Raw genomic sequence first — 23346 nt, 5'->3', positions numbered from 1 at the left:
TATTTCAACTTAGATCTTTACTAAAATAATACAGAATGTATTTCGTATTGAAGTATAGTTGATTTATAACATTATGTTAACTTCAGCTATACAGCATTTTTGAAGATTATACTCCCTTATAGGTGATTTTTTTTTTCCAAAAAGCAAAACATGGCCTTTACACTGTATTAGTTATTATAAGTAATCTAGAAATGCTTTAAAGCATACGGGAGGATGGAGGGAGGTAATATGCCAACATTATGCCATTTTATATGAGCATTTAGGAATTTGGGGTCCTGGAACCAAATATCCTCAGATACCAAGGGATGACTGTACAATCAATCCCTCAAAGTTCCATTTAAATCTCTTCTCCATTATCACCCCACCAAAGGGCCCCCAGTGCAGATTTTCAAGTTTTCTTCCAGATGTTGAGTCCCACCGGCCCACCCCGCCACCAGAGGCGTCATGGCTTCTGACCTGGGATGAGGTCCTGCGTTTAGCCAAACACAAGTCAAAGTGATCTTTGACTGCCATGAAGAGGTTCTGGAATGCCACAGCTGCCCAGCTGAGGAAGCGCTCTAGGAGGAGCTGCTTATTGGCTACAGCAGCAGGAGACACAGTACTCGTAGGCGCTACAGCAGCCATTGCACAAGCAGCCGTCACCGCAGTACTGATTACAGAGAAGGAAATGGCAGCCCACCCCAGTGTTCTTGCCTGAAGAATCCCAGGGACGGGGGAGCCTGGTAGGCTGCTGTCTATGGGGTAGCACAGAGTCGGACAAAACTGAAGCGACTTAGCAGCAGCAGCAGCAGCATAGTACAAGATAATGTCTATAATTCTCTGTGCTGCACAGTCAATCCTTATTGCTTACCTATTTTATACACAGTAGTTTGTACCTGTTAATTCCATACTCTTAACTTGTCCAGTCCCCTTCCCTCTTCTCTTTAGTAAGCACAAGTTTGTTTTGTATATCTGTGAGTCATACAGAACATATTTAGTCAATGCTATTTGATTTCTTAGAACTCTAGCAACTGGAAATATTTTTTAGCAGAATAAGATTTTCCTGTGTTTGAGAAAGCCACAGACATCGTACGTGTCTGCAACTGCAAGAGGCATGATTATGCTGATTGCTTTACTAGTATTTTGTTTCCATGGATTTTCTTTCTTTTTTTTTTTTTTTCTTTATTTACTGAAGGAGTGATTAGGACTCCCGTATATCAGACAGTTCTACTCCATGGGTTTGGCTTTGTTTCATTTCTGTTTTGTTTTGCGTTGCTTTTCATAAAGAAGAAAGTAAATGAAACTTTTAAGACAGAGCTTTCTTCCTTTCACTGAAATAGAACATGCTGGTACTGAACTTTTGGAAATTTCCCTTCATGATCTATTACGCAATAAGCCACCAAGAGTGAAAGTTCCAGGACACTCTGCAGATGTAGTCCCTGGGACTCGGCGCTCCTGGGCAGCTTGGAGCAAGGCCTTGTGACTCACACTGTGCCCAGAGGAAGGGGTTTCCTGATCTCTGATTTCTCTCTCTTTTTCTTAGTGTAACTTGAGCTTTAAGTAAACCACATTTCCAAAGTGTATAAAATCAGCAGGTGCATAATAAAGATCTCATTTGAAAGAGACATTTAGTCATTTGGGAAGACTGGTTAACCTTAATTCCACCACTATTTCCAACCCCTTCTCTGCCAATGTCACAGAGTCCGTGATTCACAATTGAGCAAAGCTACACCTGAAACTGGTGACAAATACCAAACATGTCGTCTAGTCTTTCTTTTAAAAAAAAGGAAAATTCAAATTAGGTAAAAAAATAAAAGGGTTTATCTTTTCCATTGTAACTTAATGGCCCTCTATATTCTAGGATGAAAAGGCATCTAATGAAGAGATCATTTTGATTTTCTTTGATCAGTTATTTCAGACTGATTCAAATTAGTTTATTTGCATTAATTTTTCTAAGACAAAGCAGACTCTGATGACTGGATTACAGCCTAATTAGACCTACCCCTAGTCTCCCCTTGAGGGTGACATGGGTGGTGGGTCCCTGATTCACAGCCAGGCCCAATTTCTCCAGGACGGCTTCCTCACTGACTTTTTATTTTACTTCTAGGTAACAAATATTCATGGGCTTCCCTGGTGGCTCAGACAGTAAAGAATCCACCTGTCAATGCAGGAGACCCAGGTTCAATCCCTAGGTCAGGAAGATCCCTGGAGAAGGGAATGGCAACCCATTCCTGTATTCTTGCCTGGAGAATCCCGTGGACAGAGGAGACTGGTGGGTTACAGTCCACAGGGCTGCAAAGAATCAGACACGACTGAGTAACTACACTTTCATTTTCAACAAATATTCATCTGGCGAGGTGCAGTGCTTTTGTGTGTGCTCATTTGCAATTTGTAATATATTCCACCAGGAGCAAAAACAGTCATTTACTGAAATGGCCTGGCATGAAGTCTGCGTAACCCGCAGAAGCAGCCGTGGGTTTGATGTGACCAGCGTACTTTTACCATCACCCTGTGGGAGGCGCTGTGGGGGCTCGTGAGCACGTGAGGGAACAGAAGCTTGGTTGCGGCTGTGTGGTAGATCCCAGAGGGTCGAAAGGGACTGTTTGTGTTTAAATTGTTACAAAAAAAAAAAAAAAAATGCTGTCATTAAAACACTGATAATGCCCTCTTGTGATTACCCAGGGAAAACAGTGCTAAAATCGAGAGCAGCCATATTCTTCCATCACAAACTTAAAACTTTCAAAGTCATAGCCATCATCAATTGTCGAATATTTATTGACCAAAAAAACTTTTTTAATCTTCAATTTACCATTTGTATTCTTCTTCCACAGCTGAACAGACGACAGAAGATGTGGAATCCTAGATGGATGATAATAAAACCATCTTGGGATCAAAGTCATATTAAATAAGTCCAGAGGAAAGATGTGCACATGTAAATGTGTCCCGTTCGTTGGTCATTAGAAAATGCTGAAAATATGCTCTAGTCACCTTAAAGAAATAATGCAAGACATGAAATTCACTAGGGCCTTTTAACCCTAGCTGAGGTCAGACACAAAATGGCAAGTTAAGGGCAGCCCGGTGTTTTTTTCCTAGCTTATAAAACTGCCAACAAGCATCACAAAGTATGGAGGCTAATTTCAAACTGGTAGACCAAATGTCTGAATTCTGGGGGTGGACCAAGGATGCTGCAGGTGGAGGGAGAAACATGGCCTGAGTACAGGCAGTGGGGGATACATCATCTCTGGAGAACTGGAAACAGTAAGGAAACCAGCTAAGAGTCAGTCTTGGAGTCAGTCCTCCATCTGCCAGGAGCTGGCATTGCACGCAGCATCAGTGATCAAGTCTTGGTCCTGGAGAAACCTCTGCCCTCCCACCTATCACCCACCCCTCAGCCCCTCACCACATCTGCCTCCTGCTCTACAGGTCTCATTGACAGGAGGGAAATCCCAACATTTTTGAAACATTCATCCTCATCATCACTTGCTGATAATCATCAGTAATTAAATAAATATAGAAACTCTCCCTTAGAGCCAACAGACATAAAATAATACTGGATCACAGTTATTTGATGTGTTGATTGTCATCTCCCTGTAGTTCAGGCTTGGGTCATACATCCTCTAAAGTACTGAAGTAGAAATTGAAGATGGCATCTCCAGAATGGAAGGGACATCCTGCCATCATCTGATTGAACACATTCAGTATTTCCAAGTGATATGTTATGGAATACATGATCTGGAACACTGCCATGACTTTCTTTTTGGTTTCATTGTCAAAAATAACTTCAGATGGACTTCAGCCACCAAGATTAAAGGACCTGGTATGTTCCATGAGCAGCGCTGTTGAAATCTGCTAACTTAAAGCAGGCCATGAACATTTTTGAAGTTCTATTTTTTTTTTGTAGTTAATTTATTCACTGTAATATGTGCCAACACACACCCTTGCAGTTCCAACATGAAAAATGAAAGAAAGATGCAACATTCCAGGCACGTCGCTGGGGCCGAGTGAGAAGGCAGATGAAAGAAACACATCAAAGAGGAAGCACATTTCTAATCAGCCTCTGAAGAGAACACAGGATGGAGTGTATACAGTTGGTCCATACACACACACACACACACACACAGCCAGTGCTTAGTATCTATGCAGATATACAGTTGGTATTTAATAAATGTGTGTAACCAGGCATCCTTAGTATAGATTTATGTATACAGTTGGTATTTAATGTGTATACATGTATAAAGTGAGAGCTTTACCTGCAAACACTTAGGGCCCCAACAGCCCACATGTAAAACCTGTAAGAACTTAGATGTGGGCTAGTCTGTGAAGAATGGCCAGCAGTTGTTTTTGTTGTTTTCACTGTTGAAAAACAGGAGTGAGGAAATAAAATCATGGATGGACCGCGCAGGTAAAACACTCATACTTAATCCTACACTAGAGAACTTTCCTCATTTCTACTGACTCTCCACTCACTGAACATACCTTGAACTCGCCTCTTCTGTCTTCAGAACAATGAGGATCTCTGCAAAGAGCACACACTTCCAGCTGTGTGGGGCTTCCAGCTCAGAGATGTCCCGATCAGCATGTCCTTCATCCTTGGTCTTCCCCTCTGCATCCCTTACAGTCTTACAGTCCTAGGCATCAGCAGCTTGGCTTTCCAGAAGCTGAAGATTACGGTGAAAAGCAAGGAGACCATGAAGGTTAACAAAATTGGTAAATAATGACCAGAAAGATGAACACTACTTTTAATTGGGTTTGATCTCTCAAAATGGTAAGGAAAAAGAGAAAGAAAAAGCAAAGTGAGTAATTTTGTCTTTGAATAGCTCAAAGATTTAAGACTGGAGTAGGTACTGAAGTTGTATCGAATCACTTGCTGCTGCTGCTAAGTCGCTTCAGTTGTGTCTGACTCTGTGCGACCTCATAGACGGCAGCCCACCAGGCTCCCCTGTCCCTGGGATTCTCCGGGCAAGAACACTGGAGTGGGATGCCATTTCCTTCTCCAATGCATGAAAGTGAAAACTGAAAGTGAAGTCGCTCAGTCATGCCCAACTCCTAGCGACCCCATGGACTGCAGCCTACCAGGCTCCTCCATCCATGGGATTCTCCAGGCAAGAGTACTGGAGTGGGGTGCCATCGCCCTCTCTAAATCACTTAGCACTCAATTAAAATAATGAGGAAAAAAAATCTGCTCCTATTGATACACAGCCCACTTGGTTTCAAGTGGGTAAAGCAGCATTTCTGACACATAGGGGGCAGAGTTCTGAGGTCTGGTCACAAGAACCTGTGGCTGGAAATTCCTGGTCACCAGCTGCCACCAGTGGCCTCTTGAACCACATGGGCCAGCTGGTCCCACCAGCGGACGCTTCACATACCTGTGTAAGTTCAGCAAGGAACACAGGCCAGGGCAGGGCACCAGTGCCCTCGCCCAGGCCTCTGCTGGGAGCTGAAGAGCTCATCTGATGTCTGTATTTTTTTCTGAAATAGCTTCTTCTGTTTGCTGTCAAAGGCAGAATCTTCACACTCTCATTATTTTTGTGACTGCTTCACTCCACCCTTCTCTTAAGATCAGAACTTTGAGCTGTTGATGGAACACAATGTCTTCTAAGACAAATTAAATTTGGAGCCTTAAGACCATGGTCAAACCAGTCAAAACACACCAGCTCATCAGCATTGTTTTTGTACACTGTCCTTCGCAACTTTGAAAATCCAGGTTGATCCTAACTGGCTTGTCATGCCAACTGAAGTCAGAAAATGTAGGGGCTTTCATGTTTCAAGGTGGTTTTCTGTGGGGACATGATCAGCACCAGCCACATCTTCTCATCCTAGACATTCTTATTCATCTCCTATATGTCCTGAAATCATTTGGACCGCATACCTGAGTTTGACATCCTTTTCCCATTGAACAGGTTGAATGACAATCATGAACTACAAGGTTTTATTAATAGTTACATAAGTATTAATAGGCTTCCCTGGTGGCTCAGTGGTAAAGAATCCACCTGCATGAGAGAGACCTGGGTTTGATCCTTGGTTGTGAAGATCCCATGATGAAGGAAAAGGCAACCCTTTCCAGCATTCTTGCCTGGGGAATCCCATGGACAGAGGGGCCTCTGCCGAAGGTATCATCACGAACAACAGGTGCTTTGCAGGATGGAGCTCTTTGCAGAGTCCATCATCATGATCTCATTATTGTATTTTCTTCCATTATTTATTTATTTTTATCTCCTCAATACCGGTCAGATGTCAATTCAGAAACAGATACAAGTCTGAAGTCTGTCTAGAGTTTACAACGTCCCGATGAAAATACTTAACTGTATTTTAACTTGTGACAATTTTGTACAACTCCTATTTTCAAACATGAGAATTCAATCATTTCCAAAATTGTTCCCAAATCCACAGCTCAGGTGGTGATATTCAGGGAAAATGTGCCATTTCAACCCAATCGCTTGTATTAAGCTGCACATCAGAGTATCAGATAAGCAGCTGAAAATGCTTGCTAGGTTCAGCGGGAATTTCATTTCCTCCAAATTTCTCCTCCTGTGTCAGTGATGACGGTGGTGTGTTAGGTCATGTCTCGTTCTAAGGTGAGATGACTCTGTTTCCCGCTGCCATGAGCTGAGACGGCTCTGGCCGGGAGCTTGCCTGCTGCCACCGTTCCTGACGTGATGGTGACAGAGGTGACTGACAGTAAGACACTAATCACACTTGGGTGACTCCTGTGGGATGGGTGTGTGGGGTGGGCCAGATGGCCCCTCTGGATGTACACACTTGTCCCCCTGTCCTCCAGGAGCATAGGCAGCTGAGCCAGAATGGCTCTGACCCCCAGGACTCATCTCACCCAAGGTTCCTGTCTCTGCCTGGGGACAGCTGGATCTGACAACTGTTCCAAAGGGGATGCAAAGGCCTGGCACCCGGCTTCGACTGATGAGACCCTCGGGGCCTCAGCCCCCAGCTCCTCCCAGGGTTACTACCAAGGACTGGAAGGCATTAGAGTCCAGCTTTTCTGGCAGCCCAGTCCTGCTCCTCACTGCCTCCCATCTGTGATCTTGAGAGTGCACTCACCCTCAAAATCTCCATCTCAGAGTGCTTCCAGGAGCCTGGTCCTTCCTGGACCCTGCTGACCACAGCATATGCGTCATGTTCCCAGTGCAGCTTCCTCTCATAGATGAAGAGACAGACATGATTGAGAGACAAAAGAAATGAGACCTGAACACTGTAGGAGACTAACATCAGGGCACAGGTTCAAATCGAGGAAACTTGAATCCAGTTTTCAGTCCTTCTGCCATGTCCTGGCAATGCCCACCTCAGTCTCCAGGAGAGACTTAGAATCTTTCTGACATTTATCATTCATAAATCCACTTATGGTTCCCAGAGAACTGTTGTATTAAAAAACTAACAACCCACTTAAAGAAGTAAACAACATTCATCAACAGCCACAGAGTGGTCGACCACTACCTTTCTCCCAATTTAACTGATCTTCTATGAAATATATGCAAGAGTGATCAGATTTCTCTGTAAAATCTAAGCACTCAAAAAAGCACAGGTTCCAAATCTCTGGAATACCCTTTGTTTGAGAGGCCAGCGTGGCAGGGAGGCCGTAGTTCTGGGATCAATCAGCATGGCTACTTCCCAGGCCTTGGTGCCTGGCTCCCGGCCAAGCTTCCTAAACTCCGTGTCTTGATTTTCTAACAGGAACAGTCATATCAAATACCTCTCTGTGCCACTGTAGGGATTAAAGTAGATATGTGTTCATCTTTTATTGGGCTTCCCTGGAGGCTCTGCAGTAAAGAATCTGCCTGTAATGCAGAAAATGCAAGCTGATCCCAGAATCGGGAAGATCCCCTGGAGGAGGGAACAGCAACCCACTCCAGTATTCTTGCCTGGATAATTCCATGGAAAGAGAAGCCTGGTGGGCTATAGTCCATGACACTGCAAAGATATGAACATGACTTAGAGATTAAACAACAACAGTCACCCTTAGGTGTCCTTGAGGCATGGTGGGTAAAGAAATGAATCAGTGTTCCATACGTGCTTTTTAAAACCATTGATTCAAATTTCTAAAAGGTAAGACACATGACCAATCATAACAATGTCTGTTGTTAGTAAATGTTGAAGTATGCTGTGGTAAGTCCTAGATGAGCCCTCAAAAGTTTAACTCAATCAGAAAGCCATCAGAAGGCAGACATCTCTCAGGTGGGGGGTCAGGATGGGGGGGAATCCCAGCCAGCCTCCTTTGAACCACCCGGAGAGAATTCCCAACAGGGTGCCCCCCTTGTAAGCAAGATCATGTCACTAAAGAGTAGCAACCAACTCTGGATGTTTCAGCTACAGCAAATAACTTCCACTCCAGGAAGCAAAATAAAAGCTCATGGGCTTCCCTTGTGGCTCTGCTGGTAAAGAATCCGCCTGCAATGCAGAAGACCTGGGTTCGATGCCTGGATTGGGAAGATCCCCTGGAGAAGGCAAAGGCTTCCCACTCCAGTATTCTGGCCTGGAGAATTCCATGGACTGTATTGTCCATGGGGTCACAAAGAGTCGGACACGACTGAACGACTTTTTCACTTTCACTTTCCATGATTTGTCTTCTATTTTGACCAATCCTCAGTAAAGTCCCACAGGAAAATGGATGTATAGGTGTGGAGGAGGGCAGAAACTCAGGGTGTGGGGCGGGGAGCTTGGGGAGAGCAGACAGGCTATGAGTTTTTGATCTGTTCCTGACCCTTGTCTGGAGCAGGAGATATTCTTAGATCCTTTTCTTGAGGTGGAAGAAAAAGACTGAGAATCTCCTAGAAATAATTTTAGGTAACCATAGCTATTTTTATCTCAACGTTCAGGAGCTAGTGTTTAATTTAAGGACAGAAATGAAAACAGTATTAAAAAAAAAAAAGAAATGTCAGTTGTATGTTTTGATTTCTTTTTAGTTCTCTCTCCAGAGGCAAGATTTGCTTAGTCACAGAAGCCAGAGATGTCTTCTTAAAAGGAGTTTAAATCTGTAGCAGAATATTATTAAGAAAAGTTAAACCCATTGTCAAATGTAAATGAAATCTACAATGATAAAGCTAGAGTTAATGTTTAAGAAATGGAAACCAGATGTAAGCTAACTAAATGCCATCTGTAAACCTTAGTGATATAAAAGGGGATGCTGAACCTTTCAGCCCAGGGATGGGATTCTGTGGAATTCCAGATGACCTTGGGTTCACAGGGTAGCATCTGGAAGGAGATGATCCCCACGTGAATCTGGAAAGTCTCTGACAAGGCGGGGGTGGGGTGGGGGGATCAGGATAGGAGTGTCCATGCCAGGGCAGGGGCCCACGACCTAGGCTTCTGCTCTAGGTCTGCTCTGCTTTAGGAAAATGCAAGTCATTTTTCTAAGGAGAGGAATGTTGTGGATGAGTCACTCAGTTGTATCCAACTCTTTGCAGCCCCATGGACTGTAGCCCACCAGGCTCCTCTGTCCATGGGATCCTCCAGGCAAGAATACTGGAGCAGGTTGCCATGCCCTTCTCCAAGGGATCTTCCTGACCCAGGGATTGAACCTGAATCTCCTGAGTCTCCTGCATTGGTAGGCAGATTCTTTACCACTGTGCCACTTGGGAAGCAAACACCTATCCGTGTTCCTTTCAGAGGCCACATAGGTTCACTGCACACACACCCAATAGCAGAGCCCGGGCCAACATCTGGTCAGAGCAGTGTGGGGACCTCCCTCCATCTACAGGGAAACCTCACACCTTAACATTGCTCCTCTCTCCTTCCCTGGGGACATCAGTCCTCCAGGTGCTGTTTGTTGCTTATGTGTGTGTGTGTGTGTGTGTGTGTGTGTGTTAAAGATACAGAGGAGATGGAAATGGAGATAAAAGTATGAGAAAGAGAGTTCATCATTATTTTTCTTTGGTTTCCTGTCGCCATCTCAAGTGCCGCTATAGTCCCCAAAACCCAGCAGCATTGTGGGAGGCAGAGTATGTGTCCACCTTTGGGGCATCCTGTACCAGATGAACAAGACCTGAGAACAATGTGCTGCCTTCAAACACAACCTTTCTCTTCTTCACACAACATGTAAGTTAGATGCTTAGTATTTGGTGCAAAAATTAAGAAAATAAAATTTTCTGGGCTTCCCTGGTGGTCCAGTGGTTAAGAATCTGCCTGCCAATGCAGACGATATGGATTTGATCCCTGCTCTGGGAAGATCCCACATAACTTTCACTGGGCAACTGAGTCAATGTACCACAACTGCTAAGACCATGCTCTGGAGAAACGACTGAAGCCCTCGTACCCTAGAGCCCACGCTCCGCTATAAGAGAAGCCACTGCGGTGAGAAGTTCTCACATCGCAACTAAAGAGTAGCCCCCACTCGCTGCAACTAGAGAAAACCCTCGTGTAGCAATGAAGACTCAGCATGGCCAAATAAATATTTCTAAAATCTCCTTTCAAGTTTCTTTAAGACCTAAGATACCTAACAGTATAATTCCGTAAACATCCCTGAGCATCTAAATATCTAATATCTTTGATTAAAAAAAAAGATAAGTGCTGCCAGTAACAATGAACTTGCTAATTGTTTTGGGTTCAAGAATTTGGACTGCGATTGTTATTTATGGTTTTTTAATTAGGACAAAGATCAGCAGCTTTGCTCATCAGATTTAGACGGCAGTGAGATTTTTAGCTCTGGCATCATTGGCTTAGGAAAGAACATCATAGACAAGCTCTCTGTTCTCAACTTATTTACATTTTAGTCTGCATTATATGTGTTTTTTTCTTACAAGAAAAATATCAACAACTTCCCGAAGATAGCCCCTGAAGTTGAAAAGGACTATGATTTCATAAACGATTAGACTATAGTCAAGTTATCTTGCTGTTTTGGTTTCTTCCCTATGGCTTAATTATACACCACAAATCTTTTGCAGAAGCAGTCTATTAACTAAATATGTAGAGATCAGCCCCACAAAAAAACATGCCTCAGTGTGTGTTTTCTTAATCTGTCTCAGCAGAGAGTATATGTGGCAATAAAATGGTGTGGTCCTCGAATTTGAGCAGTACCGGCTTGTCGTTTAGTCACTAAACAACAAGTTTAGTGGACACAGTTGTGTCCAACTCTCTGTGACCCCATGGGCTGTAGCCCACCAGGATCCTCTGCCCATGGGATTTTCCAGGCAAGGATAATGGAGTGAATTGCCATTTCCTTCCAGCCTCATGTCAATAAAGCATCGTGTTTACTTTTGGGGAAGATGAACATATGTTTCCAGGGGATGGGGTGGGTCTGCCTCTTCCCGGAGGCAGGAGAGAGGCTGTCACCATCACACTCCCGGTGACGCTGTCCAAGGCCACTGATCAGCAGACTGTGAGGGGTCGTCCTCTCTTTTACCTCTGCTTTCTGAACTCCAGAGTCACAATAAGCCAGAGCACCCCTAAGACTCCTGTAGTTCTTCATGTTGTGAACTGCAGTAGGAGGTGGTCTGCACAGAAAGGGAATTTGATGTACTGCATCATCACTCACTGATCTGATCTGATCATCACCCACACTTTTGATTACTTTGATGGGAGGTGGTGATGACTCCCTCCTCTTGTTCTTGCAGGATCTCTGAGGGGATTATATGTTTCTCTCCGCCAGGGACCTCTGTCCAACTCCTGAAATGCAGCCCTGAGAACCGAGCTTCCTCACCTGGGAACCTCCTGGGCTCAACAGAGTTCCCACTTGACTATCATGTGACAGTTTGATAAATGTTCTCACTCTTATTTTCATAGTTTCGAGGGGGACAAACAGAACCACTCACTCTTACAATCTTCCTCATGGTTTTTCCTATTCAGTTTAGTTCAGTTCAGTCGCTCAGTTGTATCCAACTCTTTGCGACCCCATGAATCGCAGCACATCAGGCCTCCCTGTCCATCACCAACTCCTGGAGTTCACTCAGACTCACGTCCATCGAGTCAGTGATGCCATCCAGCCATCTCATCCTCTGTCCTAATAAGTATATTCAATAAGCAATTAAAATTCCATAAAAACACTTTCCTTCTGCAAACCAAGTTTTCATATTTCTAGGGCTTTTTAAAAATTGTATACCCATTACTTTTGTACATGAGTATTCTTTTAAAGGATGTGTCATGAAAACTATGTACTGTAGTCCTTACTTATCTGTTTGTTGGTGATGTTAAAGGAGAAACAGTGCCACCACATTGAAAAACATCACTGATAACTTTTGGACAAGGAAAATGAGAAAGTGAAAGAGGAGAGTGAAAAAGTTGGCTTAAAGCTCAACATTCAGAAAACAAAGATCATGGCATCCAGTCCCCTCACTTCATGGGAAATAGATGGGGAAACAGTGGAAACAGTGTCAGACTTTATTTTTTGGGGCTCCAAAATCACTGCAGATGGTGACTGCAGCCATGAAATTAAGAGACGCTTACTCCTTGGAAGGAAAGTTATGACCAACCTAGATAGCATATTCAAAAGCAGAGACATTACTTTGCCAACAAAGGTCCGTCTAGTCGAGGCTATGGTTTTTCCTGTGGTCATGTATGGATGTGAGAGTTGGACTGTGAAGAAGGCTGAGCGCCCAAGAATTGATGCTTTTGAACTGTGGTGTTGGAGAAGACTCTTGAGAGTCCCTTGGACTGCAAGGAGATCCAACCAGTCCATTCTGAAGGAGATCAGCCCTGGGATTTCTTTGGAAGGAATGATTTTAAAGCTGAAACTCCAGTACTTTGGCCACTTCATGGGAAGAGTTGACTCATTGGAAAAGACTCTGATGCTGGGAGGGATTGGGGGCAGGAGGAGAAGGGGATGACAGAGGATGAGATGGCTGGATGGCACCACTGACTTGATGGACGTGAGACTGAGTGAACTCCAGGAGTTGGTGATGGACAGGGAGGCCTGGCGTGCTGGGATTCACGGGGTCGCAAAGAGTTGGACACAACTGAGCGACTGAACTGAACTGAACTGAAAAGAAAATGGCATCTGAAGTGGATTTCTGAGAAAAAAAAAATTCATAAAGATAGTTACGACAAATAGTTAAAGAAGCAGTACAAATGCTATTGTAATATTAAAGTGACATTAATTTGAGCAATTCTAGGCTTCAGTGCAATACTACTGACTAAGTGTTCACCCTGCTCTTTATTTCTGTGAAGTTTCTAAAAACTACTTAATTTCTAAGGGAAGATGAAGCCACCTGGTTTGGACATGAAAAATGAAAAAAGTAGTATTAACTGTATGAAATATCTTTAACTCAGGGGAAATCTGACACTGCATCTCTGGGAAAATATGTTTCATGTATTACAGGGTCATCGTTTGGTCTGTCCCAGTTCAGGTACCAAGTGCTTTTTAAAAGCAGAGCGCGATGAGGCAGCTCTGGTTGGAAGGGGGCAGGGAGGAGGGCTTTTCTCTACGTGTCCTTGAGCAGGCGAATGAGACACATTTGTCTCCATTTCTGCATTCATAATGTCAGAAATAAAGCATGCTTCTAAAACTACTGAAGGACCCCTGGTAGAAAGGTGAAGAGACCCACTGGCGTCTTTATGGAACAGTACATCAGAGGATTAAGGACTACAGAGAAAAAGGCCATTGCCAGAGAATAGATGGTTGCAAATGAAACAGCAAATTACATGCAAATTTAAAATTAAACGTAATGTCATTCTGCCAGACCCTCTGAAAATCTATGCCTTGGGTATTTGAACCTGGAGGGCACACTCATTTTGAGAGTATATAAATTTCTTTAAAGCTACATTTATTTATAAATTATTGGTTGTACACTTTAAAATCTTACAATTTAAGCTCAGTGACAAGACAAGAAACCTTGGGAAGAAAGTGAGTTACTTACTGTCAAGGTGTCAAAGGTCATGTTGGAAGATCTACTGGAATTCGACTTTAAATATGAGGCAACAAAGTCATGAAGTCGGCCCTTAACTGGGATGAAATCTTTCAAATTTACATGTCTATAAAGTGAACCACTGTCTCAGAATCAGAAATACAGGGGCTAATAGATGGTTTAGTTGATTTAATTTTCAAGTTTTTGATAAATACTCCTTACTTTGAAAGGACTAATATGACTTAAGTCACTTTTATTTTAAAACATTTAACAATTTCCTTCACCTTGAGCGTATCAGGTTCTCACACTTAGAAAATAAAACTTTTTAAAGTGTGTGCATTTTTCTAAGATGACGTTGGTTTTAAACAGAGCTCCCAGCCTCTAACTCTGCTTCCATCAAGACTTAGAGGGCTGTCCACTGCCCTTGAACGTGGACTCTGCAACTGCCTGGTGGAATGTGGTGGAGGGGACACTGCAGGTTCTCTGTCCATGCCCTGAGGAACTATCTTTTTCTCCAAGAAACCCTGAGATCCCCCAGAAAGGTAAGCAAAGCCCTGAGCCCTCAGTCTAGCCAAGCTCCCAGCTAACACCACACTCCAGCTGGCCATGTTGGTGTACCATCTTAATAGTGGGCTCTCCAGGGTCACCTCCCCAAATAAGTTCCTGTTCCTGATCTGAGCCATTAGGTGTGAGGGTGATTTGTTCTTCAGTCGTAGGTAACCAGGGCAGATCGGGGGACCTGGCCACAGGGTGCTGCCCTAACAAATGCCTAAAAATGGGCATTGGCTTTGGGACAGCAGCAGGTAGATGCCACAAGGGCCTGGAGAAGCATTTTTGTAAAATCCTGAAACGCTTCAACATACCAGAAGTGAAGGCCCCCCTGCATGCCCTTTGCTAGGTATCTTCTAGTAAACAACTTCACTCCCTGCTGGGGTGGGAGTGGGACAGGTTACAGTCAGTCGGATGGTGGGCAGTTCATGGTAAAGCCGGGTTTCATGGTAAAGCTGCATTTTCATTCCTTCCGTTTGTAAAAGTTTGTCCTCTCCCTTTTGTTTCCAAGTTCCCAAAATATAAGCGCAGAAAGTCACTTTCAAAGTCTGTAAAAGGAGAAGCGGGAGGCTTTGCCTTCCCCCATCTGACTCACTTGTGTCTCTTCCCCACCTGGATTTCTTGATCTTGCCAGACTCCATCCCTTGCCCTCCAGGATTTGTGAAAACCTCACCTTTCGCTTCCTGTCAGAATTCAAAAGCTGGGGCAGGCAAGCTCGTGCGGGACCACATTCAGGGCAGTTCAGAGACGGCTGCACAGCTAATGAGATGTCGCAGCCCCGTGGGGGCTGGGGGCTCGGGGCCTAGCCGGCTTCAGGGGGAGCTGCAGACGTGACACCGAGAGCTCCCCGTGGTGAGCGACCGCGGGGATGAAAGGAGCCCTTCCTGCCTGGCCTAGATTTCAGATGTCTCTGTTCAAACCAGAACGCTAAGGCCTGGCAGGCAGCTAGCACTTTTTCTCTTTTAAGAAATAAAAATGGATCCAGCAAAAGGGGGAATCCAAAAATAGGAGTCGGTCATCTAATCAGAAAGATACCCCCACCAGCCTGGTGGGGTTCATGTGTAGACGGTGTGCTTGCGATATTTTTTTTTAAGGAAAAAGAGAAAGAAAAGGTTCTTTTATTGTGTGTTTGGTTCATTTGTTCAGAAGCTCCCCCTCCTAAAGCCTTAAAAAGAGATAGCGCTTTGTGTGTTTTAAAATTCACCCTGTATTATTTGAGAGAAAAATCAGCGGGAAACTTTTTCTGCAAAAAAGATGTTTAATTTTATCCTCTGAGCAACAGCACCAGCCATGACTACAGTAACCAGCACCAGATGAAGAAATGATAAACCAATTTGATTTACAGAGAGTCCAAATGCAGGTTAAATGTGCAGAACCACTCCTTAACTGCTGAAGGGCCTTTCAGCATTTAAGATGTTTTTCTAATGGTTTTTTTTTTAACTCAGAGCACAATTTCATGCAATTTTTATGCAAAGTTCCCTGCGTGTTTATTTCCTGAGTTGCCTTCCTCATTCAGGATACTGAGGAATGAAAGCCCTGCGTAGTCAACACTCATTGTGGAAGATGTTACAGGCAGATAACAAGATGTTACAGTCAGACTTAAAACACGAACCCTTGCCAGGAGCCATGCACCGTGCAAGCACTTTATATCTGTTACCTGATTTATCCTTCACAGCCAACCAAAGCAGGCACTTGGGCAACATCCTGACTTTACAGATGAGCAACCTGAGATGGAGAACGTCTCTGTCCCTCCCCGAGGACCCAGAGTCAGAAGGGGAAAGGTGAGGGTCCCACTCAGGGGGTCTCTGCAGGGAGACCCCCTCCCGCCCACCCTGTCTCTCCTCCTTCATGATGGTCAGGGTCTTTCCTTCCCTTCATGGCCAAACTCTCTGCCTCTCTCCACTCGGTATTCCATAAAGAAGCCAAAGAATTCTTTCAAAAAAAATTCCTGAACTTCAGCCGCTGAGTGTCTTCTCCATGGTAAGTGCCATAGAGACCGGAATTTTGCCTCCTTTTATTCTAATTGATCTCTGCCACCCTCCTGGTACCCAGATGCTAAAATGTATTTATTAATGATGGTTTGAGGAGGGGCTGTCTTAGCCTTTCAGATCTAGTCCTTAACCTAGTTCACCTTGTAGATCAGTACATTTGATTTAAACATTCATTCTTAGTGATGTGAAAAGGAAGTCATATTGATTTGGGGACTTTTTAAAAAGGCTTAGGTTTCTACGAAGGTGGTAGAAATCTGTGTAAACAAGAACTTTAAGGTTTATAAATGTATCCTTTTTAATTAAATGAAAGAAGTTTTACTCAAAGCTACTCTTCCCTTCTTTTAATAGATTACATAACTTCTTTAGATTTGGAAGATAAAATTCCAAATGTGATCGTTACTCTCCTGTCTGTATCTAACTTTTGAGTGGTCTACGCTGGAGCCTTTTCATCATTTTGTTGTTGTTGTTTTGACTGGAATACACAATAAAAGTAGAAGAGAATGAAGGAGGAAAATCTCCAAGTTACCATATATAACAGGAACATGAAGATGACATAAAGCTGCTCCCTCCAGCCCGCATCCTGGTTCTCAGCCACGTAGAACATGGACTGCCCTCATACTTTCATATAAATTTTCTCACCCTTATTGGAAGCCATGCAAGCATGCTAAGTTGCTTCAGTCATGCCCGATTCTTTGTGACCCCATGGACTATTACCCACCAGTTTCCTATGTCCATGGGATTCTCCGGGCAAGAATACTGGAGTGGGTTGCCATTTCCTTCTCCAATTGGACACCATATTCTCTATATTTTCTATTTTATTCCATCCTATGCAGTTACATTATTCCATGATATCTTAATCTATTATATTCTATGCCATCCTACTTTAAGATATTGCTCTACAACCCCCTAAATTAAATTGCCAACATGGCATGTCTTTTTCAAAATCTGCAAGATGCTAAAATGGATGCTTTCAAAGTAGAACTAACTCAGACAAAACAAAACCAAAAAGCATACTGCCATTCTTTATCAACTTGTTTTGTCGATATGTCTTTTCATCCCCAGAGATATAAGCTACAATGACTGTAAAGATTAGCATAAATCTGGTGAATAAACACAAAAGAATCTTTCCCAAAGTTTTGCCAAAGTTCGGTATTAATCAGAAGCACATGGCCACAAACACCTGTTCCATGAGGAGAGGCCCTTTTGCAGTCAAGAGCTGTTCAGAAATGTTGAGCTGAACTACGCACAGTTTATAAGTCCTGAAATGAATCAAACTCTGCACAGAGCAATTGCCAGTGAAAACCACACATCCATCTTTTCAGCTCTATAACTCAGATATGGAAACCTCCAGTAAACTCTATAGTGTTAAGAGATGGGACATCCTGGTGACTCAAGTGGTTAATAAAAGTGGTAGTCCACATGCGTTAAGTCTAGACACATTCATTTTCTCTTTACCTGGGGATATCCAGAGAAATCAACCAAATGGCTAACTTTGACATCAGTTGTTATGGCAACAACTGTAAACAAAAGTTTAGCTACTGGCTAAAGAATAGGTTGAGATCTTCTTTTTAACTAGTGAAGACTGTTAATAAGGCGAGGAGAAGACTCTCCCATGAGCTGGTATCCAGGAACTGTCAGAGTATTTATAGCTCAAACATCTGCCCAGGGCATGACTGAATATGTGATTGGGATGTTTTTAGAGTTTTTTGCTAGTTGTCAAGAGAGATGAGTCCAAAATTCTTATAGTTCTAAGACTGAGTGGCAACTCTGAGAAGTTTCCGTTGCACTCATATTTTTCTGGACCATTTATATCAGGACCCATGGCCCTCTTAAGGTCTAATAACTTGCCTCCTATGACTCAAAAAGCATCTTCCAACAGTCAGCTTCATAGATCCTGGGCCTGCTCATGGCATTCTGTTCTTCCCAGAATCTTGTACACAGACACAAGCAAATTCTCTTCCATTATTTTTTCCATTATATTTTTCATTATTTTTGTCCATCAGCCTAGCACCTTGTCCACATCAATTGTTCTCTTCTCTATAGAGACTGATGGTTGTCCCTTAATTTCCTTTTTCCTGTTGTTCCATAGAAACAGAACCCCTGGATTTTGTCTTTCACAAATGACTGCCCAGAATAGATCCTCTATTTTGAAACTAAATGAAAAGTGTCATGTGACAGCTTCCAGGAAATGTCCTTTCTGCTTTCTCTGTGACTCTCTCTTTATCCTGTTACTTGGACATGGATGTGACGACAGGCACTCCACCTGCCTTTTGGCACCTTGAGGATGAGGGCTGCACCTCAGGGATGGCTCTAGATGTCTCAGGACTTTGTGGAACTGAGATGCCCAGTTAGGTCTGGGTCACTACCTCCTGGTGTTTATGTGTCGGAATGCTCCATGAATGCCAGCTTCTGGGGCTACAAGAGGAAGGCTTGATGTTGTGGTTCAAAATGCCGTGCTATGGAGCAGCATCCACCCGTGTGGCTGGTGTTCCCTGGATCTCAGATGGCGCATGGAGAAGGGGGTGCCAAGGGCAGCTCCAAGAACCAAAGGCAGAGAGGCAGCTGTCAATTGAATTCAGTCCAGCCCAGGTTCAGGTCAGCGCAGCCAAGTTTTACACAAAGCTGAGACGGGGCCATGAATTTATTTTTTTCTCTTTAATACTCTTTTTTCCTGCCAGTATTTAACATTCACTGACACTCATTCGCTCTTTTTCTACAAACATGTTCATTATGCGCTTCCTCCTTGTAAATGTATTGTTGCATCTATCTTTAGCATCTAAGCTTTCAAGTTAGCCCTCGGCCTTTTTATCTCTGTGAACTCTTTCAAAGTCAGTATTAACATAGAAAGCATCAGTTAATCAAATTGTCTTTTCTTTTTTCTTTTGACCCTGCATTTGATGTATAAAGTCTTTTCAGATGAACGGTAATGTTTTGTTTTATTAGAGATTAACGTCCACTACTGTTTTCAGAGAATGTTCCAACATCTTTCCACATCAACTTGCTTTTAAATTAGCCCTGGAGACTTCAAACTCCAAGCCTCTCAGCAAAGGGCATGTGAAACAAGGTCTGAGCAGCTGCCACCAAGTAAGGGCTCCGTTTGATGTGGACTTGTTACTGGATGAGTGCATCAAAGCTCTCCCAAACGCCTGCCGGCCTGGGATCCAGGAGCAGAACTGTCCTGGGAGAAACCATAGGGAGACAGAAATCGCTCCTGGTTGAAACCATAGGCAACACAATCTGCTTCGTGGAGGAGCCGAGCTGTCTGTCATCTGTGCTTCTGGGGACTCGTCCTGACTTGACACCCACCCTTCTCGAGCACACCTCCTAATTTCCACTTGGGTGGCAGATAATCTGGTCTTTTAATAATAGGGAAGAACAGCACAAGAGCGGAAGTGTGCTTCAGTATTTTTAACTTTCATATTTTAAATATGGGATTGTGTGTTTTTGTAGAGATGACAGAGGATGGTGACAGAGACCCTAAATTCGGTGAGGGGCACAGCCCTCACCAAATTTGACAAAGCCCTTTCTTGACACATTGACACCTGCTGCTGCGTCCTGGACCATATTAGGGCTCCCACATTTAAGATACTTTCCCAATTAACTCCACAGACCCCAGAGGCAGAGAGATGGTAAAGTCGCCTTCCAGCTTCCCTCATTTTGCAGACAGGGAATCTGTGCCCCTGACTAGCAACGGTCTCATCCAGAGTTGGGCAGAGTCCCAATGTCCTTGGGTCCCAGGCTGCATCTTCCAGAATCTGTCACTAGGATAGTAAACCCCAAGCCTTCGACACACAGTAGGAACACAAGTCTGGCTGTGATAAAGGGGTTTGTTCCTTACAAACTCTCCAGAGAGTCAGCTGCCTCTGTCACTGGGACTGCAGGCTCGAAGTCAGCCAGTATGATTTCACAGTAGTTCTGTGAAACTGGTTAAGCCAGGGTTGGCCAGGCTCAACAGGTCAGTTCTTTGCTACTTCATTATATTTTATTTTACTTGATTATACTATATTTTACTTTATTTTATCTTGCTTATTTTATATTTTCTTTTATTTTACACTTTTACTGTATTGTATTTTATTGTGCTTTGTCTTATTTACTTTATTTTATCTGACTTCTGTTTCCCTTTAAACAGTGATGGACCCCCTCCCTACATGAGTGCACTGAAGGTCTTCCTGCAGGCCCTGGGCTGGGCTCCGACTTGCACCAGGAGGGTCGCTGCAGCTGGACAGGCCTTAGGTTAAGTTTCACAGGAGAGAATGTCCTCCAGTTAAGTGATAGCTGAGTGAATCAACCCAAAGCCCAAAATAGCAAACCTGCCTTTTCATGGAAAAGAAACAAGTTATGAAGATAACTTTCCCCAAAGATCTGCTGGGAGCTACAGACCTGGCTTCCTGAGATGCAGTGAGAGGTGACCTGTGACAGCATGTGCAGAGGGAAGGTGGGGGACACATTGCTCTCCAGGAGCAGACGGAGTGGGTGCAGCCTGGAAGGGAGCTGAGGCCCCAGAATGGGCTCCAGATGCTCTCCAGATGCTGGAAGTGGGCAGCGGGACCAGGAAAGTAGGAGACTGGGGTGATGGGCAGAAACAGTGGGACCCAGGACCAAGGCAGGGACCCAGACATGAGGCCAAGGGGGAGTCAGGAGGGTGGGGCACAGGACTCCATTCCTTTCAGGCCCCTTGGGATACCCCAGCCTAGAGAAGCCCACGCACAGCCTACAGAGGGCAGGAGACTGCAGACCTCAGGCTGAACTCCAAGGGGGTGAGGAGTAACGGTAAACGGTAAACTGGCCTGTCATCCCCTATGACCAGAATCATCTAGAGAAAGGAAGAGACACAAGCATCCAGAGTACTGCAGCCTGGCTATCTGGGCATCCGTCTCTCAGCTCCGCCATCATTGGGGGTGGGGGGTGATTGTTGAGCCCCTGGTCCCTCATCTGTGAGCCTTGGTCCCTCATCTGTGAGCCCTGGTCCCTCACCTGTGAACTCTGGTCCCTCACCTATGAACCCCTGGTCCCTCACTTATGAACCCTAGTCCCTCAGTGGGAACCCTGGTCCCTCATCTGTGAACTTTGGTCCCTAACTTATGAACACTGGTCCTTCATCTGTGAACCTTGGCCCCTTACCTATGAACTCGGACCCCTCACAGGTAAACTCTGGTCCCTCACCTGTGAAATTAGGTAATAGCAGCTCCACCTCACAGGATGGGGTCAGGATGCAATGCGTCAACACACAGAGAGCTGGGACACAGCGGGTGTTCCATAATAAGAGATGACAGACAGGTGTGTGGGTCTGAGGATGACAAGAAGAAGGGAGTCCCAGGGAAGACACAAACCACAGAGGATATTTACTCACTGCCTGTCAGCAGTGACATGAAACCCTCAGCCTCCCAAATAAAATAAAGATGTTTGGGGTCTTTTCCACCTCACCCCAAAGCCAGAAAACAGGCTGGACACTTGCTAAGCCATCATGGTCGTTACCACTGCATGTGTAGCTTTGATGGGCTGTGTCGGGGTGCAGACCTCAAGAAAAACAGGACAGGAGCAGGGTCAGTTGGTGATGAACCATGGTCCAGAAAAGGCACACCCAGTGTGGACACATAGGTGGCCATAGACGGCACATAGACAGCCGCTGAGTGGAGGGCAGGTGAGTGACGACTTCAAGGCAGGTTGAATTAGCCTGCGGCTGGGAAGGTGGCCTGCTGGCCATCAGGACGTGCACCTACAGGGACGACTCTAGTCCCTGAATGCTGATCCACGTCTGTTTCATGGAAAGTATGACCTCATTCATCTGTCTGTGGGTCACAGTCTATGTCTCGACGTGGTGGCCCTGAGGGATGGTGTGAGGCATTGGGACCCTGATCTCGGACAGCATAGCGCTGGCCACCATGGCCGCGACTCAAGTCACTCTCCTCCTCCCAGAGTCTGGAAGCCTCTGATCCCTTCTGCCCTGATTAAGTCAGAACTGTCCGGAGGAAGCACCCACACATGAAGCTGTGCAGGTCAGCCTGCTCGTGCAGAGCAAGTCCTGGGCCCTCGGTCCTTATCCTGGGCCACAGGTTCAGGGCCTGGGTCCTAAGTGTCCCGTCCCAGTCCTAGATCCTGTATCCTGCACCATGAATCCTGTGCCCTGGGCCTGGGTTCTGGAACTTTCTCTTTCTGGCAGTTAAGGGGTCCCAAAGCAAATGGCTCTCTCAAGTCCCCAGAAGCCTGGACTAACTCCTGCTTCATGAAAAGGAGACCACTCTCTCCCTTCTCAAAGGGAAGATCCTCCTGAGGACTGCAGGCGCTGCCCGGGGGCCTAAGTCTCTCTTCCTTCTCCCGCTGAGGGCCACCTGCGACCCAGGGCCCCACGGGTGCAGTCACATGACACTACTCACCACCAGTACCACAAGCAGCGACTCGGGGTCCCCAGGACTGACCTGAACGAGTATCGCTGAACCGATTGTAAAAGAAAACTCCTGATCTTTTTACCCATAGACTGTGATTGATGCAATGTGCACACAACCACCTGTATCTTGAAATTTTCAAGGTCCCCTTCCCCCCATTCTTCCCCCAGAATCAGATGTTAAATGGTGATGGGGGTTCTGAAAAAGCCCCTGGGTAGCAATCACTTGGAGCGAGGAACCACTCGGCAGTGACGACAAAGGGATTTCATAAATGCCTAGATGAGCCTAACGGGATTTCAGTCATCAAATATCATGGTTTGTGTATTTTCCACATTATGGTGGGAACACTCAAGAGCCAGCTTCTCTCCCGCTCTGTTCCTGTTAGAATTTTATTCTCAGAGTAAATTTACATCAGTTCCACTTGTGCCATGGCCCAGGTTGTGTCTGCACTTTCATTATAAACCGTGTTTACTGAAGGTTTACAACTTGGCTGCAAAAACCAATTGGCACCAAAACGGGACACTTGGCATGAACTGTTTGGCATCGACATTGCCCGGAAGCAGTTTTTCTATCTAAATCTGAGAAAAACAGGCTAGGTCATTTTCAAGTTATTTGTGTTATTCATGCATAAATAAAATGAAGCCTGACAGCTTCAAAGCG

At 44.7% G+C, this 23346-nt stretch overlaps 1 long non-coding RNA gene across 2 annotated transcripts in view; it reads right to left on the bottom strand.

Moving 5' to 3' along the window:
* Positions 1-2427: 2427 nt before the first annotated feature.
* The window catches only part of LOC123329209, a 40967-nt gene continuing 20048 nt past the window's right edge, over positions 2428-23346 (bottom strand). Inside the window, exons 1-3 of one of the 2 annotated variants that reach the window (XR_006544547.1) lie at positions 5346-7020; positions 4456-4637; positions 2428-2838 (exon numbers count right to left, since the gene is read on the bottom strand). This is a non-coding gene — a long non-coding RNA (uncharacterized LOC123329209). Of the gene's footprint in view, positions 2839-4455; positions 4638-5345; positions 7021-23346 lie in introns of those variants that run through there. The other variant, XR_006544548.2, reaches the window with a different exon arrangement.

This window comes from Bubalus bubalis, chromosome 14 (assembly GCF_019923935.1).
Source record: "Bubalus bubalis isolate 160015118507 breed Murrah chromosome 14, NDDB_SH_1, whole genome shotgun sequence".
Classification (NCBI taxonomy): domain Eukaryota; kingdom Metazoa; phylum Chordata; class Mammalia; order Artiodactyla; family Bovidae; genus Bubalus; species Bubalus bubalis.
This window is presented reverse-complemented; position numbering and strand designations above follow the sequence as displayed.